At 40.2% G+C, this 16,588-nt stretch overlaps 1 protein-coding gene across 4 annotated transcripts in view; it reads left to right on the forward strand.

Annotated features, from left to right (window-relative positions):
• Positions 1-5,306: 5,306 nt before the first annotated feature.
• The window catches only part of GLI3 (GLI family zinc finger 3), a 313,081-nt gene continuing 301,799 nt past the window's right edge, over positions 5,307-16,588 (forward strand). For 3 of the 4 annotated variants that reach the window (XM_063922481.1, XM_063922483.1, XM_063922484.1), the window contains exon 1: positions 5,307-5,861. The gene's annotated coding sequence lies outside the window, so the exon portion shown is untranslated. Of the gene's footprint in view, positions 5,862-6,098; positions 6,206-16,588 lie in introns of those variants that run through there. The other variant, XM_063922482.1, reaches the window with a different exon arrangement.

Genomic DNA, 16,588 nt, shown 5'->3' on the forward strand with positions numbered 1-16,588 from the left:
CCACAAACAGCGTGGAATAATACCCCTTTCCCTGTTGTAGGAGGGGTACCTTGATTATCACCTGCTGGGAATACAGCTTGTGAATGGCTTCCAATACCGCCTCCCTGTCGGAGGGAGACGTTGGTAAAGCAGACTTCAGGAACCGGCGAGGGGGAGACGTCTCGAATTCCAATTTGTACCCCTGAGATACTACCTGCAGGATCCAGGGGTCCACTTGCGAGTGAGCCCACTGCGCGCTGAAATTTTTGAGACGACCCCCCACCGTACCTGAGTCCGCTTGTAAGGCCCCAGCGTCATGCTGAGGACTTGGCAGAAGCGGGGGAGGGCTTCTGTTCCTGGGAAGAGGCTGCCTGCTGCAGTCTTTTTCCCCTTCCTCTGCCCCGGGGCAGATATGAGTGGCCTTTTGCCCGCTTGCCCTTATGGGGACGAAAGGACTGAGCCTGAAAAGACGGTGTCTTTTTCTGCTGAGAGGTGACCTGGGGTAAAAAGGTGGATTTCCCAGCCGTTGCCGTGGCCACCAGGTCCGATAGACCGACCCCAAATAACTCCTCCCCTTTATACGGCAATACTTCCATATGCCGTTTGGAATCCGCATCACCTGACCACTGTCGCGTCCATAACCCTCTTCTGGCAGAAATGGACAGCACACTTACTCTTGATGCCAGAGTGCAAATATCCCTCTGTGCATCTCGCATATATAGAAATGCATCCTTTAAATGCTCTATAGTCAATAATATACTGTCCCTGTCCAGGGTATCAATATTTTCAGTCAGGGAATCCGACCAAGCCACCCCAGCACTGCACATCCAGGCTGAGGCGATTGCTGGTCGCAGTATAACACCAGTATGTGTGTATATACTTTTTAGGATATTTTCCAGCTTCCTATCAGCTGGCTCCTTGAGGGCGGCCGTATCAGGAGACGGTAACGCCACTTGTTTTGATAAGCGTGTGAGCGCCTTATCTACCCTAGGGGGTGTTTCCCAACGCGCCCTAACCTCTGGCGGGAAAGGGTATAATGCCAATAATTTTTTAGAAATTAGCAGTTTTTTATCGGGGGAAACCCACGCTTCATCACACACCTCATTTAATTCATCTGATTCAGGAAAAACTACGGGTAGTTTTTTCACACCCCATATAATACCCTTTTTTGTGGTACTTGTAGTATCAGAAATGTTCAAAACCTCCTTCATTGCCGTGATCATGTAACGTGTGGCCCTACTGGAAAACACGTTTGTTTCCTCACCGTCGACACTGGAGTCAGTGTCCGTGTCTGGGTCTGTGTCGACCATCTGAGGTAATGGGCGCTTTAGAGCCCCTGACGGTGTTTGAGACGCCTGGACAGGTAATAACTGATTTGCCGGCTGTCTCATGTCGTCAACAGTCTTTTGTAAAGTGCTGACGCTATCACGTAATTCCTTCCATAAGACCATCCAGTCAGGTGTCGACTCCCTAGGGGGTGACATCACTATTACAGGCAATTGCTCCGCCTCCATACCATTTTCCTCCTCATACATGTTGACACAACGTACCGACACACAGCACACACACAGGGAATGCTCTGATAGAGGACAGGACCCCACTAGCCCTTTGGGGAGACAGAGGGAGAGTTTGCCAGCACACACCAGAGCGCTATATATATACAGGGATAACCTTCTATAAGTGTTTTTCCCTTATATAGCTGCTGTATTGATTAATCTGCCAAATTAGTGCCCCCCCTCTCTTGTTTTACCCTATTTCTGTAGTGCAGGACTGCAGGGGAGAGTCAGGGAGACGTCCTTCCAGCGGAGCTGTGAGGGAAAATGGCGCCTGTGTGCTGAGGAGATAGGCTCCGCCCCCTTCTCGGCGGCCTTTCTCCCGCTTTTTTAAGGAAAAACTGGCCGGGGTTAAATGCATCCATATAGCCCTGGAGCTATATGTGATGTATTTTTTGCCATCTAAGGTGTTTTTATTGCGTCTCAGGGCGCCCCCCACCAGCGCCCTGCACCCTCAGTGACCGGAGTGTGAAGTGTGCTGAGAGCAATGGCGCACAGCTGCGGTGCTGTGCGCTACCTTATTGAAGACAGGATGTCTTCTGCCGCCGATTTCCCGGACCTCTTCTGTCTTCTGGCTCTGTAAGGGGGCCGGCGGCGCGGCTCTGGGACCCATCCATGGCTGGGCCTGTGATCGTCCCTCTGGAGCTAATGTCCAGTAGCCTAAGAAGCCCAATCCACTCTGCACGCAGGTGAGTTCGCTTCTTCTCCCCTTAGTCCCTCGGTGCAGTGAACCTGTTGCCAGCAGGACTCACTGAAAATAAAAAACCTATACTTAAACTTTTTCACTAAGCAGCTCAGGAGAGCCACCTAGTGTGCACCCTTCTCGTTCGGGCACAAAAATCTAACTGAGGCTTGGAGGAGGGTCATAGGGGGAGGAGCCAGTGCACACCAGGTAGTCCTAAAGCTTTTACTTTTGTGCCCAGTCTCCTGCGGAGCCGCTATTCCCCATGGTCCTTTCGGAGTTCCCAGCATCCACTAGGACGTCAGAGAAATTGGTGTTGTCCAGTAAAAGGAAGATAAGAGCATTTCGGACAGACCCGGGAACCAAAGACTGAATAGCCAGTTTTGATGCCTTTGGTTCTAAGACATTAGTGTTCAGTCAAGATTATGTTGGAGACCATTCCCCCTGACTGCTGTGTCCTGATAAACATCTTGCCAACCATGAAGGGAAGAGTCTTAGGGCAAAATAGGTAAAGTTGGCCAACCATGTATGTCTTGAGTAATTTGAAAGGGAACTGAATGCTTTGAGCAAAGCAAATTTAGATGCCACCAGTGACTCAACTGATAAAATAGCCTTTTCATTTTTTTTGGCCTTGACTAGGACATAAAACAATTTTGTATTGGATCTTATGTAAGGACTTATCATTGGTGTTGGGGCAGGGCCGTAACTAGTAGCTTCATATTGGGCCTAATTCAGACCTGATCGCAGCAACAAAAATGTTCTCTAATGGGCAAAACCATGTGAACTGCAGGTGGGGCAGATATAACATATACAGAGAGAGTTAGATTTGGGTGGGGTGTGTTCAAATTGAAATCTAAATTGCAGTGTAAAAATAAAGCAGCCAGTATTTACTTTGACAGAAACAAAATAACTCACCCAAATCTAACTCTTTCTGCCCATGTTATATCTACCTCCCCTGCAGTGCACATGGTTTTGCCCATTAGAGAACAATTTTGCTGCTGTGATCAGGTCTGAATTAGGCCCATAGTTAGAAAACTCATAGTTGTTATGCAGGATCAAACAGCTCAATGAGTACGGTGTTTGACTTGAATGCAACAGGTTATAGGTTTGAATCCTGGGTATGGTAGTGTATTGAAATATGTTATTTAATAACAGGATTTTGTAACTGAACAACAATGAGCTCTTAAGTTAAGTGCACAAATGTGGTATAAAAAGGGATTGTGTCCAAAACCATTTTCTTGCAGTGTTCTATAAATAAACACACTCACTTTCATGAAAAAAGCAAAGAACCAGCACTCACGTTTATGCAGCTTTTATTTTGAAAAACTCACATGGAGCCCATGAAAAGTCCAGGGATCAGCGGCAACAGCCGCCCGACGATCGTATCAACCAACTTGCTGTAGATAGCCTCTGATGAAAACCAACAGCAAGTTGTTGGAAACGATATATAATGGGGGATGGGGCATCATCTCTCCACATTGGAAAAATGGGGTGGTAGGTGCCAATTCTTTTTCTGTTATAGGGCACCATAAAGTCTAGACACGGCACTGGTCAGGGGTGACCTAATCTCCCAGCAACACATTTATAATGAGGGGAGCAAATAAAGCAGGAAAGACAGGTAAACCTGCATGGCTGCAGAGGCCCCATTTGTCCTCCTTAATACAGTACTGAAAGCTAGCCTTTACTCTAGTCACTATAATGTTGCCCCAGTCTCCCCAAGAAGATGATCAGACCACATCCTTAGACTCCCAGTCAACTACCTATGGAAGTCTTGTCAGGAATAGCCAACCTTCTGAGATGGACCTGTTAATACTGTACATTTTTGGAGATCCCTTAATACCAAGAAATGCTAGTTATGGGCAGAAGCATTCTGTCTGCTATGGACAGCACAGTGTGGTCTGCTATGGACTTTAAATGTATGCCTGCTACGTGTAATACCACGAAATTCAGTGATCAGTCCGAACAGGCTTCCCTGTGAGCTACTGCATGGCTTGAAAGGGCTTTTTAATGGGGCCCATTTATCAATAATCACATACTCATTATGATCCGGGCACAATATTAGTGCCCACAATCGCATTACAGTATGCAATTATTATGCCCAAATGCAACAAACTACACCCACAAGTACAGGGGCTCCGAAAGGAGCCAGTCCCATGTGATGTCTTTGTAGTGGTAGCAGGACTCGGTGCATGTGCGGTCTCCTGACCAATCCGTTTGCCCAGCCAGATCAGCGTGACAATGCGGCAGACCAATCTTGCACAAAAGTGTTCTCTGTCCCATAGGGTAGCACGCACTTTTGTGATATGTTCTATGGCCGCCCCGACGAAGGGTGCGCAATGGGGTGCCTCTGCCTTTATTTAAGTTCAGCAGCAACTGCAATTAACACCCTTCGCTGGCATTTGAATTCCCACCTTAGTTTCCTAATTAGTCACCTTAACAGGAGAGATTCGCAGGCAGTCAGTCATAGCAACTGTTACAGTGTCCTCCATCTCCTGCGCAGAAGAAAAAGCTGGTCACAGCAAAGCAACTAGGTGCGAGCATGTACGTGACGGTGATGTGACCTCACTTGTGCGCTGGGTTGCTGCCTGGTCAGCAGGGAACTGGGTAAGTAATTCAAAAGTTTCACTTTCCCTGCTGGCAGTGGACTGTCCAGAGGCTTGATGCCTTGCCAATATGTACCTCACCTGCTGTTGCTAGGTGGCAAACAAAATATGTTTTGGCTACATTTTAAACGCCTGTGTTTGAAGTAGAACACTCCATATGATTACCTGGCTAAATTACTGGTCATAAATACAGAAAGAACAATATATAAATACACATAAACTGGTGTTTAGGAGAGGAAAGAGAAGATAGATGAGTGAGGGAGGTCGTCTTTTATCATATGTCTTGTACAGACTTCCAGTGTACCATGACTGCCAGTAATTCCAGCAGCAGCAGCAGCAGCAGCAGGGCAGGCTGTAGTCCTCTCCCTTCTTTCCCTCCTTTATTATCCCTCCCCGCCTAGCTGCGGTGGGAGTGTCCGCCGAGGGGTTCAGCGCTGAGTGGGAGATGGAATGCCCGGGAGGAGAGGGGTGGCGCCACACGTGTATGTCTCCCCTGCTCTGAGCTGCTGCTGTGCCTGGTCACCAGCGCTGCACACACAGCTCCATTCACTGGCACGCACTACACACTGAACTGAGCCACGGGGGACATATACACGCACACACCCCTCCTCCTTACCCACCTCCTACTCTCCCTTTCCCAACTTATGCCACTCCCTCCTCTATCTCTTCTGCTGGATTCATTTACTAAGAGGATGGAGGGGGGAAATAAATGAGGCTGAGTAATAATGTCCTGTGCACCATGCTAACAGACCCCAACAGAGTGCAGCCCCTAAGTACAGCATCCCTTGCCCCAGCTCAGGCACTCACTCATGCCTGTATCACATCTGCCTTGTGTGTGAGCCACACTGCTGCACACTGAGACTGGGAGCTGCCACTGGCTCTGCAAGTTGAGAGAGAAGCAGCAACATCTGTAAAACTTGGACTGAGGGAGAAGGAGGAGGAGGAACAGCAGAGAGAGGAGGACGGGAAGGAGAGGAAGAAATGCCAGTGAGCGAGTGAGTGAGGGGAAGAAGAGTCCCGCAGAGAAACTTAGGAACAGAACGTGTGAGTATATGGGCTGCATGTGCCAGGGCGGACACACTCTCCTCTGAAGCAGTGCTGCTTTGTGGCCACATTGTTTCATTCTTTCCAGTGTTTGCGTGACACATAGAAACAAATGAGAGATGTCACTGCCTGTATGTATCTGCTAGGAGGGAGTCAGGGGAAGGATCAGATTACTCGAGCTCAGAAAGTCCTGCAAAAGAAATGAAAAAGCCGAGTGAGTGCTCAGTGAGTGGCTGCTGGGAGGGAGGGAGACCGATCAGCCAGGGGGCACCCCGTAGCCGGCACTGAGATGCTGATCTGTGCAGCTCATGCCACGGGCCCTCTCTGCTGCGGGCTTCTGGAAGGTAGGATGACTTTTCTCCAAGGGTTTCATGTCTTTGTTTTACAATAACTCAGGGAAGGAAAGGAGGGGAGAGAGCTGAGGCTGCTGGAGACTGGGAACTGCTCATCTGAACTTTGTCTAGGAAGTTTGTAAGAAACTATATGCATGATTCTTTGGTGGCATGCTGTACTATGTACACATATACTGTATATAGAACTTTCAGCAATGTATGTATAAATAAGTCTGAGCACTTACATGTAGCTATGCATGAAGCACAGCATATCATAGGCATAGACATAGTTACAATTATGTACTCTTGACCAGTCTGTTCTGCTAGTTTGGAAGCTAATGTTATAGGCGCGAAAATATAATTTTGGGACCCCATCATTATATGATTACTCATTTTCTGCAGCAGAGTTGCACCCTCCCCTTTCTGCATGGACAGTGCTGGGCTGCTGCATCTGTGCCTCACAGGCTGGCTCTGTCCCGAGTCCTAAAGTTGAGCTTTGCTGAAACTGTGTCTGTAAGACGGTGCTCACATCTGGACGCAGCAGAGTGGGGGAGCCACATGCACCGCTGCCCCTAGCTGCGGGCTCTCCCTGCTCACTATAATATTAGTTGAGGTCCCAGCTGCGGAGTTGATGTGATTGGAAATGAACAGAAAGAACTTTGAAACTTGAGTTATGGGTTCTAGGGTTACAGATCAGGGCTGCATTAGGTTAGAACGTGTGTGTTTTTTTGTAAAGTGTAAAATAAAATCCCTCCAGACCTGAGAGCTCATGCTGCACAGTTACATCGTTTAAGATGCGTGTTAAGAAGTTGTCATCTGTCATTCATCACAGTGCTTTGCCATTGTGTGTGTGTGTGTGTGTGTGTGTGTGTGTTTGTGGCAATTTGTTGTTTTGAAGTTAGCTTTATTCTATGTAGCAATTTTTTGTTTTGATTGACAAGTGATGTTTGTACTGTTTAATAACCTGATATAACTGCTGGATTTAGTGTAATTTCATTGAAAAAAAAATATCATTTTTTTCTCTCTGTGGTTTGAGGGCTAGGCACTTTCTAGAGGGGGCAAACAAGGACTCTAGTCTAGATGAATCATGCCAGATTCTCACTTTCTCCAAACAGAGAGAGAAAGGGAAGAGAAAGAGGTAAAGTAAATACACAGTACACCACAAACTAGACTGGATTAACTGATCTACACCTTTTAAATAAATAGCTTGGAGAGACAGAAAGGGAGTAGAGCGGATACTGAGGTTTAGGTGGCATATGTACTTACTTTATTTACTCACATGGTCTTTTCAAACAGCAGTGGATAACAAATGGAGTTTGGCGTGAAGCTAAGAAAGTTCACACACCAGCAGACACATGAAGTTTAGTATCCTTTGCCAGAAGAGGAGCATAGCATCTCTGTAGGAGCATGGCATTAGGAAATAAAGTACAGCTACAGACTCACTTTGAGATATTATTTCTAAAACTTTTTTGCTACTGTTATATATGTGTACAAAAGCATATTCTTTTTTCACGTTACATTTATTAACGATAGTGTGTTCTTTATTCTGATTTTTTAATACATTTTTACATACTAATAGTCTATATTTTGGTGTTACTTTAATGAACAGAGCAAGTGACTTCAGACAGAATTGATTACTGTAAAAGTTATAAAAAACTTTCAACCTATTAAACATAGTCACCACATTTGAGAAGATAAACCTTGATGTGTCCATGAAAATCATCAGGCTTTCATTTCTGTCTTGTGTACCCGATGGGGTTAAAGAAAATTAACAAACAATTTAAAGAGGGCGCCAGTCTCCTATATTTTTTTTTTTTTTGCATGGCCAGTCTTTATAATTGGAAACATGAAATTCATTCATCTTCCAGGATTCATGGTTTTGTTTACTTATTTGGAGATTAAGAATTTGAATGTATAAAACTTTGCACCCATAATATCAATTTCCAGTTTTTTTTCTCAGTATAATTGCTTTATAATTTAGAAACAGAGCCATACTGATTGATTCTATAATTATTTCATTTAGTTGCTTTATTAAAAATTAACAGTGGCCTTGCAGTTTCTAAATTAGCATTGTCAAGATTATTTTGATGGAAGTTACAAGGAAACCAAAAAACCACTAAGAATGTCTGAAACCCCAGGAAATTACATAACTGAATAGACACTTGGGACATTACATGTATTTTAATATAAACCCAAATATAGAATTGTTTCTCTCCTTTGTTTTAAAATTAAATGTTTTGTTTTACAAATATGTTGGATTAAGACAAAACCACATTAATAATAATATTAATAAAAATAATAATATTATTATTATTATTATTATACATAACAGTGTTCTAGAACAAGTAGATGAATGATACACATATTTTATAAACTTTTTTTAATTTATATATTTTTTTAAATAATATTTAGGGAGCTAGTTATGAAAGCTTGGAGATAGTTAAAATTGTGAGAGATAAAGTACTGACCAATCAGCTCCTAATTTACATGTTACAGGTTGTGTTTGAAAGATGACAGGAGCTGATTGATTGGTTGGTACATTATCTCTCCCAATTTTATCTCTTTCCAAGCTTTGATTAATACCCCCTTAATGTATTACAAATGTTCCTTAAAATCACAACCAGACCAAAAGTGTCTTGAAATCAATTAACACTTCACCTGAAAGTATCCAAATATGGTTTTCCTTTCAAGCTCTTTGTAATCAGTGGTTCACTGGGGCTTTTTTCTTTTTTTGCATTCAGTGTGTTCCAAACTGTTGTGTTTTAATGAATGAACTACAGTGAAAGTGGAAAATGCATTTATATCATAGTATAAAATTCTCAAATTATACACAGATGTAACACACACAACTGACGTACTTAACTTTGTGTCTTAGACCAGCATTACCAAATGTATACATTTTATTTCAAGCCATATTGTAGATTTGACTTATACAATATTCACATAACAGACAAAACTTGTTCTGAAAAGATAGCAGATAAGAAAAATAAGGTATAAGTGACTCCTTGAATTTATTATCGAGGCCGGGTACAAGTAAGAAACAGCCAGTGCTTTAGTCGGACAACCAGTGAATTAGTTTAGTAACACAATAAATTTTGCCTTGTTTAGACCACTAGATTATTCTGAAATTCCTACTCAGGGCATATGTGTTACGTGAAATGGATGTGTTAAAGCTGGGATGAGGTTTAGGTGTGTGTTTTTTGCAGCATCTATTACATATGTCGGTCATGTGCTTTGTGTAGAGTCCTGTTTAGAACCAAAGGGGTTAATTTTGTCCATTCTTCAAACTGTCAGTCTTTACATTGTACTGGAACTCTATGAGCAACAGGATGGCTAATCCCTGGGCATTTTTAAAACAGACTAAGTAATAAAGTTGCAGAGTCTTGCAGTACTGGAGAGTTTAATCAGTTGGCATGTTGAAAGCAAAGAGAAAGACCAATGTTTTTAGAACCCCCATAGCACTAAAAGGTTAATCATGCAGAGAGGTCCTTTGCACTCTTCCTCCCCTGCTGTCAAGACCCACAAGACATCACCCAAGAGCCTAACACTTCCTCATGTCCATTAAAGCTCTGAATATTTGAAAGAAAACAACACAACAATACCCTCTGCCCTTCATGCATGAGAATTAACTTGCTGTGCTTTAAACCTGTAAAATGGACAATGTGTGAAAAAACCCATAAACCAACAGGGTGCCAAATATAAACTTTCCCAATACTTACATCAATCTTATCATCTCACTACTTTCTACAGGTATTCATATAGGTCTGAGGGAATAAAAAGCCTTGTGTAGTTTAGCAAGGACTTTCAATGAAATTTTACACTTTGATGATCCCACCCCCCTTTCTTCTCTTCCTGCATCTAACTTTGATATATTGACAGCAAAAGGAGCCTGCAAAGCTTTTATATAGCCTGAGCGGCAATGCTAAGCAGCAGTCAAATGTCTCCATGCATTTGTGTTTAAGTGCAGAAGAAATAGCATGTCTGTGGGCAGCTGAGGTTCTTATCAGCTCCCTAATCCCAAATCCCTGAAAACCTTGAGGGCATGCCTCAGATCTCAGTGAAATCATTGTAAAATTGCACAGTTTGCAGATTAAATATGCTATGTGTTCCTGGACCCAACAGTTAGCCCAACATCAGTTATCCCACTAAACTTACTAAGCTTTTAAAAATATTTTTCTGAAGATTTTAGGAGCCTGCAATAAGTACCTTCCATTAATTTGAAGATAATTTGGATATATAATACTTGACAAAGGGGACCTGCCAAATAGACGATTTTAAATTGGATGTGTTATTACGCAGAATAAGGAATATAAAAAGCAAAGCTGTGATGGTCCTGGTGCTTTGGTGAGACAGTATGTTTGTAGAGTAATGCTGCTTTTACTTGTGTTCCTATTGACAGCTGATTAGTGTTTAACTCAGGTTTAAATTAGTAGGGGCACACTAATGTAAATTAATTTCACCACCGCATACGTGTAATGCAGAGCATGTAGAACTGGAGTTCATATCAACTATAAAACCAGTCTCAAAAATACCCATGTTTTGTGTTTTTACTTTAAACTGTTTGTGAAAGGAAGACTAAAGGTACCCAGGAGACATAAACTGATACGCTGGTCTGCTATTGAGTTGTGTATATATGGACCATAAAATTGTGCAGCTATTCACATAACTATACCAATAAACCAGCATTACCACTGACAATGTTTTTGTTTTATTTTTGGAGCAAGAGTGTCTGTTCATTTCCGTTTTGTCACGGTAGTTCTGGAGTTTGTGTTACATACATGAATTATTTTGTATACTAGAAATTGTAAATTGTTTGGTAAAATTGTTTCTGCAATTAAAAGGAAAATATTTTTATTGTTATACTTTTTCTTTCAGTGTAGTAATATGTTTATACTGTTGCTTTCAAACAAGTATAGTCATTTACTGAATGAGGGTGACAAGGATATAGTGATATGCAGTTAGCAAAAGCTACACTTATAAAACAGGTCTGGTGCAACCTTTGCTCTTCCCTTTAATTTACATTGGAAGTCATTGTATAGATGGGTGAAAATTGTTTGGTTAGTCACATTCAGTTTCATTGCTTTAGTTCAGTACATCAGTACTAAAGCACATTTCTCGGATTTCATGCTTTGCAGGTGATATAAACAAGTAATATTATTTAATTATGAGTATAATAGGGTCTACAGGTCCAAGTGTATTTTATGGTACATACACAAATTTATTTATCATTGACAGATATTGTGCTCATGACAATATTTGATTCATGACATAAATTAATTTGTCTTGATTTATTGATTTTTGACAAGTACACTATTTCAGCTATGATAAAGTAGTCTATTACTTTGCATGTCATTTATCGAAGCATGTTGACATACTACTGAGACAGCATGTGCATGATATACAGGTTGAGTATCCCATATCCAAATATTCCGAAATACGGAATATTATGAAATACAGACTTTTTTGCGTGAGAGTGAGATAGTGAAACCTTTGTTTTTTGATGGCTCAATGTACACAAACTTTGTTTAATACACAAAGTTATTAAAAATATTGTATTAAATTACCTTTAGGCTGTGTGTATAAGGTGTATATGAAACATAAATGAATTGTGTGAATGTAGACACACTTTGTTTAATGCACAAAGTTATAAAAAATATTGTCTAAAATGACCTTCAGGCTGTGTGTATAAGGTGTATATAAAACATAAATGTATTCTGTGCTTATATTTAGGTCCCATCACCATGATATCTCATTGTGGTATGCAATTATTCCAAAATACGTAAAAATCCGATATCCAAAATACCTCTGGTCCCAAGCATTTTGGATAAGGGATACTCAACCTGTAATACACACTTATATATGTGCACATGTATAAACCTATGTACAAAATGTAACCCTACTGACTGAGACATCAATATTAATTCGTTGTAAATAGCACTAAGTTGATTTAGTCCTATCCCATGAAAAAGAGCGGAAGCCTCTTAATCACCCTCAAGTAAATTATCTTAGTAAATCTACTCCCTTGTCTAATCACAGGATAATCACGCTGGTGCTTGACATGGCAGCCCCTCCTCTTATAAATGTGGTGTGAGTCCATTAATTAGAAGCAAAAAAAAGTCATATCCTATTTCTAAACAATAACATGTGTCAGCTCATTACCCAGAAGACCGAGGCCAATATTGTGCTCAAAGGTTGTTTAATGAATGGAAATGTGAAAGTCCATTTGTCAAGGTAGTACAAGGTTCCTGTTAGTTTTCAACCCCCAAATTCATTGTCTGCAGGACCTAGTCATTAGTCATCTGTGTATTAGCACTGCCCTAAGGCTATCTAGCCTCGCACTACTTCATACTAGCATGACTTTGAAAGCGTACTGTACTGACTTGTGGAATTACTGCTGTTATTTCCGCCTAACTGGGTGCTAAGTAAGTCCCCTCCCTATCTTATCAGTCATCATAATCCCCCTTTCTTGTTCAGCTGCTTTCTGTGACTTTAAGGGCTGTTGGCTGTTCCCTTTACATTCCATGTACTGTAACCTTCCAGTTTGTCAATTATACTCCACTGATATTCGAATTGTTTTTAAAATATATTTTACTTTTTGCGAATCACTATTTTATAATGAAAATCCAGTGCAGGTATCATTTTTATTATTATTTTTTGTTTTGTTTTACTGAATTAAAGTGAGAATTGTTTTTATTTCTACTAATATAACTGTATGTTGTTTTTGTCCTTTACTGCGTCAGCAATGTAGTTATCACTAAAATTGTATGTCTTAAATTCTCTGAACATTTTTTCAATTTCAGTGCAAGCCCACTACATTTTCATGAAATAGCAAGTTGTAATTATGTGGACTGTGTCCTTGTTTTGGCTGCTGTGGGCCCTTAGCTATTAACTGAAAACCTTCAAGGATAGTAAGTAACTTTTAAAACATATGCTTCGAGACATTTGGCAGTTTCAACCACAAATGTTTATAAATGACGTTCTTTGGATAAGAGAGGACAGCTGTAGTATACTTTATTCACTAGAAGTGTGAACTGCCATGTAAACTCCATTTTACTGATATTTTATAAAATTCTCATGTAATTTCACTTATTGTTGAAAATAACGTCTTAAATATTAGTGGAAATCCTAATAAAATGGTACAAAGGTAAAAACAACTTTCATAATTGAACTTATATATATATATATATATATATATATATATATATTTTTTTTTTTTTTGATGTTTGTACATTAAAGTAATGTGCGTGGGTCAGTCAAAAAATGTTGAATGTTATGAAATAAGATATTTTTCGTTTGTGATGTAGTGTGTTTTAAATATTCCCTTTACAGTATTTGTTAAATGTTTTGTATCATATGCTAACCAGTAAATAGGATAATATATTATTAACTATAAACAAAAGGGGCTGCTTATTACAAATAATAATAGTATACACCAAGTACATATATATAAAAAGCTTCCACATTCTTATGTCTTCTAGAAGTATTGGAGTTTTGTTTATTTCCAAATGAAATAGGTTTCATTTAAATAAGTGGCATAACCTTGCACACGACTGTGCCATAGAACTAATGCAGAGTATTGCTATTAGTTTTACCCTGCTTCACCAGCAGACTTTAATGCTAGTTGAAAATAATAATTATTTTTTTATTTTGCTGCAAGCAGTTTTCTTTAATATGGCCGATAGGTGTATAATAATCTCTTCCTTCTATATTTGTGGTGCAGTATGTGCAAATAGTATATTGGCACATACTATAATTTTACATTGCGAATGTAGAAGCAATGACAACAATGTAGCCTGATGAAATAAATGTTTCCTGCCTACTTTTAAAACCATTCCCCTAAGAGGGAATATGTGCTTTGTTTTATTAAATGCCTTTCTCACACCCCCTGTGTATTTCATTCCAAGGAGTCTTACTCACTGACTTGTTTTGTGAGCCAAGTTTTACATCTTCATAAGGACAAGCCCTTGGAACCAAAACTGTTTCAGTTTGAATGTTTTGTTCCAAGGCAAAATCGCGTTACTTTCATTAAACTGTGTGACTTATATAAAGATAGAAAAAGATTTATTGTAGGACTACATGAGATTGGTTTGCTTGGGTAAATCAGGCATCTATTGAAGTTAAATTATTCTCTTATCTGCTTATCTACAAGTTCTTAAGAATTATTATCATAAGTTCAGTTACAGTACGTCCAGTGCTGCTTCCCCTCTGCTAGACATGACCAGAAGCATATTACTATCATGCCGTAAGATATGTAATACACTAGAAGAGTAAGATTTGATTTGTTGGCACAGATGGTCTTTCCCAAGTATAGCTATGCACTTTTCCAGTTTCTCTTTGTCAGGTTTAGGATCAAAAACCTGGCATGACACTTCTCTTGTCTGTGTAGATAACTGTAACATTGTAGCACTGTGCAAGCAACACATAACAGTCAATTCAATTAGGAGCCAGGGGATGTTGCAAAGCTTTGGAAATGCCACCAACGGTACCGCATCTCACCCCCCCCCCTTCACCCCAGAATAACAGATCTTGCCCCTGACCTGTGGATTTCGACATGCAGTCCCACCGGGATGTGAGCAAAAATCTGCTAGACCTGCGGTACCGTTCGTGCAGAACATAGCCGCTTTTTCTCAGAGCCACGACAAAGTTGCGCTTAATTGAATTGACCCATAATAAGGTGTTCTCAGTAGTACAAACAAGAAAATGCAATTAAGAATTCACTAGTTTCATATGATAATTGGAAAACTGTTAGAATGTAAAGAAAACTTTTGTAAATTGTCATGATGATACAACAAAATATACTTCAGATCATATTATTTAAGTCAGTATGGACTGTTGACCTCAATATGATGAGCTGTGCTTTATAGGTGTATAAGTGTGTAACGTGCTGTTTCTGGCTACATTAAAACTCTGTTGAAGAATATTACTTCGGTAGATGTTTGATTTAAGCCAGGCTATTTAAAAAAAATTAAATAATTTGTTAATACATTCAGTTGTGCAAAGATTGATTTGTATGGTGGTAATTACAATCAGTGTCATGTGCCGGCGGCCATGTTCTTTTAAAAAATTGTGAAAATTCTGGTCTCTAAAGGGCATTTGTCTGTCTTTGATGCACTTTGCATTAATCACACTTAAATTAATTCCTCCCTATGAGTATTATCATTACACTATTAGTACCATGTAACTTCTCTTGATCTGATACAATTACATAAATCTACATGAATGTGGTATGGAGGGTCGACAGTGTCTAGCTCGACCACTTTTAGTCGACAGTAACTAGGTCGACAGGGATGCTAGGTCAACAGGGTCTCTAGGTCGACATGGTCTAGGTCAACAGGTCAAGAGGTCGACATGAGTTTTTAATGTTTTTTTGGTGTCATTTTCCCTATACAGTGACGGGAACCCCAATTAGTGCACCGTGTCCCATTGCATGGCACGGCTTCGGGCAAGGTGCCTCGCTATGATACTGCTGCGCTTGGAACAGGTTACTATTCCCAATCATAGTCCACGTGGATCGTTAAGTATCAAAAAGTTCAAAAAAAGATTTAAAAAAACAACTCATGTCGACCTTTTGACCTATCGACCTAGAACATGTCGACCTAGAGACCCTGTCGACCTAGTTACTGTCGACCAATAGTGGTCAACCTAGACACTGTCGACCTAGTTACTGTCGACCTAGAGACCGGATACCAATCTACATATAGGATTCTTTTCTGCTGGCAATCACAGAGTCATTAATATTCACAAAGGCACTAAAAATTTTGGCTAACTGAAACCCTATTGCAGAATAATACAAATATACAGTATACAAGATTTCAAATACAGTTTATAGTCTACTAATATATTACTTAAGCCTCACAAAGAAAATTTCCGTTAACTGTTTAATTCCTGAAGGGATAACTACTGTACATCACAATAATTACTGTACATCACAATGTTATTGTCATTGATGCAAATGCAATACAGTGTGCGTAATACATTTTTGTGTTTTGTTTTCCGTTGTGAAACTAGAAGTGGAAGAATGAAGGACACATTTAGGCCAATCTTCTGTCCTTCTGCCTGTTTTTCCCCCCCAAACCTTATAACTTCAGCTGCATAGAAGATGTGTAAATGTAAATGTGTTTTTTCATATGTATTGACTACATTATTGACTACATTATTTATAATTTACTTTATTTTTAATGTATTTGTATTTACAGAGCATGTCTAAAATGCAGTTTTTAAGTTAATTATGGAACTGGACTTTTTGTTTTAAAATATTATACTCTAGGACTATAACTGCTAAAAATGAATCTTCCACTGACGTGCCTAAAATTGGCACACATTTGACACTGTGACACTCAAAGGCAGGGAATCTCTAATAACCACACACCAATAATAGATAGTCTTACCTTTCAG

Source organism: Pseudophryne corroboree, chromosome 5, assembly GCF_028390025.1.
Source record: "Pseudophryne corroboree isolate aPseCor3 chromosome 5, aPseCor3.hap2, whole genome shotgun sequence".
Classification (NCBI taxonomy): domain Eukaryota; kingdom Metazoa; phylum Chordata; class Amphibia; order Anura; family Myobatrachidae; genus Pseudophryne; species Pseudophryne corroboree.